Here is a 3,458-nt window from a genome sequence, read left to right as displayed (position 1 = left end):
TACCCTTCATTTTACTCTCATTTCAATGTGCCTATCAAGAGTATATTAATTGTCCGAATGTATCTAATTTTACTACACAATATGTCAGTGCATTCCAACCACCTACCATTCTCTTATTCCTTTATCATCCTCCATTCACCTTAAATTTGCACCATCTTGTAATAGTTATTTATGTCATAGGAGAAAATGTCTCTCAGTATTCACTCTCTCTGTGCCTCTCATCATCTTGTTCACCTCGACCAGGTTGGCCCACCCCCTTCTTCACTCCCATGAGAAAAGCGTTAGGTCCCTCAAAGTTCTCCATAAGAAATGCCCTCCATTCCAGGCAGGATGCTGATACATTCCTGTGTACGCTCTCTCAAACTTGCACATCCTTCCTGTAAAGAGGGGACCAGAACTGTACACAATATTCCAAGTGTGGTCTCACTGGATCGCTATAAAGATGTAGTTAAACCTCACTGTTCTGAAGATCAATCCTCTTGCTAGGGAAAGCCAACACAACATATGCATTTTTTAGCAACCCTATCAACGTGCATGGCAACTTTGAGGGATCTATGGCCATGGACCCCTTAATCTCTTGATCCTCCACACTGCCAAACATTCTGCCTTTCACCCTATTCTGTATTCAAATTCCACCTTCCAGAATGAATCACTTCACACTTTTCCAGCTTGAGCTCCATTTGCCATTTACAGCCCAGATCTGCCGCCTGTAAATGTCCCATTGCAACCTACAACATCCCTCCACATTACCCACTGCTCCACCAGAATGGCAAACTTACTAACCCACTCTCCAACATCCACATCCAAGTCATTTATAAAAATCACAGAGAGCAGAGTCCCAAAGCCGACTGTTACAGAACACCACTGGTCACTGAGCTCCAGGCTCAATACTGTCCATCTGCTGCCATACTCTGTCTTCTCTGGGCCATCCAATCATGTATGCAGACAGACAGATTTCCCTGTATCCCATCCTCCTTATTTTCTGAATGAGCTTCAACATATTCTGCTATATCTTCAAAGAATTCAATAAGGTTTGTGAGGCATGACCTGCCCCTCACAAACCCATGCTAAAGGTCTAAAATTTAACTATGGTTTTCTAAATAGTCATAAATTCTGTCTGTCAGAGTCCTCTCCAATAATCTGCACACCACAGACATTAGATCAAATCTGTAATTCCCAAGATTCTACCTCCGTAACATGGCTCGGACTCTACATGTCTTCACTCCTCTGCCACGTTCCCCAAAGGGCACTGGATGGTGGTGGGGGTTACAGAGATAGGGAGGGATATCAGGACAGGAGGATTTTGCAGACATTAGGAGGGTTGCAGTGCCAAAAGGGAGGATTCAGTAATTGGGAGGTTACATGGTAATGAACGCATTTGAGGAGAGAGGGAGGGAGGATTGTTGTGAAATGAAATGTTTCACAGTTTAGGTGTTTTCTTAGGACTGCAAGAGGTTACTGAGTTGGGGAAGGTTTAAGCACTGGTGGATTTTACATAAACATGTGGTTTTAGTTGCAATGGCAGGAAGAGGATGCAGGAAGCTGGAGAGTCTGGGGTCTGAACGAGGGTACACAAATAGGAAGAGTTGTTAGAGGTGGAGGTGTTTACAGAGACAGCAATTGTCTGATCTGGAGCAGAGGACCCAGATGGGGAGGGATGTGGGGACTGCAGGTAGTTTGACAGGGAGGGAGGGCCATAGAGTCACAGGAGGTTACAGAAATGTGGAGAGCTGTAGGGCCTGCAGGCGTTCGTGGAGATGGGGAGCTTGGGAGGGATGGAGCAGTTTACAGGGATAAGGATAGTGGTAGGACAGTGCTGGTTTATACTGACAGGGACTATTTAGGGAATGGAGCAGATTACAGAGATAATGTCGGTTGTATAGGCTGGAAGAAAAAACACATATGGAAGGTAGACGGGACTGAACAGGTTTAGAGATATTGAAATTCTTAGGTTCTGGTGTTATTTAGACATGGAGGATGTGGAATCGGACAGATTTTCCCGGAGATGAGAACATTAATTTTGATTGGAGGCAGTTACACAGATAAAGGAGCATTAGTAATCTCCTCCAGTTTGGCCTAAGTGGGAAAGTGTTGTAGGGGAGGTTGTTGTTAACACAGATAGGGGTGTAAGAGCTGGAGAAGTTTATGCAGATGAGTAGATGGGTGGAAATATTGGAAGAGCTGACATTGACAGGGTGGGTGATAGTGATGAGAGCATGTTACACAGATCACAGATCCTTTAGGAACTGGATTGGAACAGTCACAGGGACTGGAGTGGGTTCGACAGATCGGAGTGTGGCCGTGGCCTGAGAAGATTATATGGTCTCCATAGATTCATTTTGTCTTTAGAGCTGGAAGAGGGTCGGTAGATACGGAAAGCTTAAACCCAATGTATACCATCTTCATTTGCCAGAACAGAGTCTCAATATCCTGCACCATCCAGGGATCCCTAAACCTGCCATTTCCCTGCACCCTAACAGGTACATACTGACCCTGGATTTTCAGTGTCACACTTTTAAAAGCCTCCAATTTTCCAGTTGTTTCTTTTCCTTCAAACAGACTCATCCACCCAACCTCACTAGATCCTGCTTCATGGCCCCAAAACTGGCTGTGTTCCAGCATAGCTCCATAACCTGTGGACCTCTCCGATCATTTTTATAGTTATGTGAAAACTAAGACCGTTGTGATCACTGACTCCCTGACTGACACTTCAGTCACTTCCTCATCTCGTTTTTTCAGGGGCGATCCAATGTTGCGCCCACCTGAGTAGAGTAGGACCGTCTACATATTGGTCAAGGAAACTTTCTTGGACCCATTCAACAAATTGTTACCCATATGGGCCTTTTATTCTCTGAATGCATAAGTCAATCCAGGGGAAATTAAAATCTCCATTCAATACTACTCTCTTATTCCTACAGGTATGCAATCTCTCTACACATCTGCTCTCCTCGTACCCGCTGGCTATTTGCGAGTCTGTAATGCAGTCCCAACAAAGTGACCGCTCCCTTCTTCTTTCTAACTTCTAACCATATGGCCTCATTTAATAACTCTTTAGGAGTGTCATCTCTAAGCACTGTTGTTATGTCCTCTCTTATCAATAGGGCAGCTGCCCCATCTCATTTACTTGTCTTTCAGTCACACTTCTACCTTCTGTATCCTGGAACGCTGAGCTGCCAGTCCTGTCCTTCTCTCAGCCACGTTTCTGTTATGGCTATCGTATCCCAGTCCCCAGAGCCAATCCATGCTCTGAGCTCACCTGCCCTACCAGTCAGGCCTCATGAAATAAATGTCCTTTAAACCAGAAGTCTTTTCCCTCCCTTGACTGTGCCCCTGGATATCCTGAATCGGAAACTTGTTCTCGGTGGCTGGTGTATTTTCCTCTGACTGGCTGATTGTCTCTCTCCTTTTTAGAATCCCAATGCCCTGGCAAACCAGATTAAGCCCTCCCAGGTAACAAT

The sequence above is a fragment of the Hemiscyllium ocellatum genome, unplaced genomic scaffold (genome assembly GCF_020745735.1).
Source record: "Hemiscyllium ocellatum isolate sHemOce1 unplaced genomic scaffold, sHemOce1.pat.X.cur. scaffold_606_pat_ctg1, whole genome shotgun sequence".
NCBI classification, from domain to species: domain Eukaryota; kingdom Metazoa; phylum Chordata; class Chondrichthyes; order Orectolobiformes; family Hemiscylliidae; genus Hemiscyllium; species Hemiscyllium ocellatum.
The sequence above is the reverse complement of the archived record's forward strand: the minus strand, read 5'-3'. Positions refer to the sequence as shown.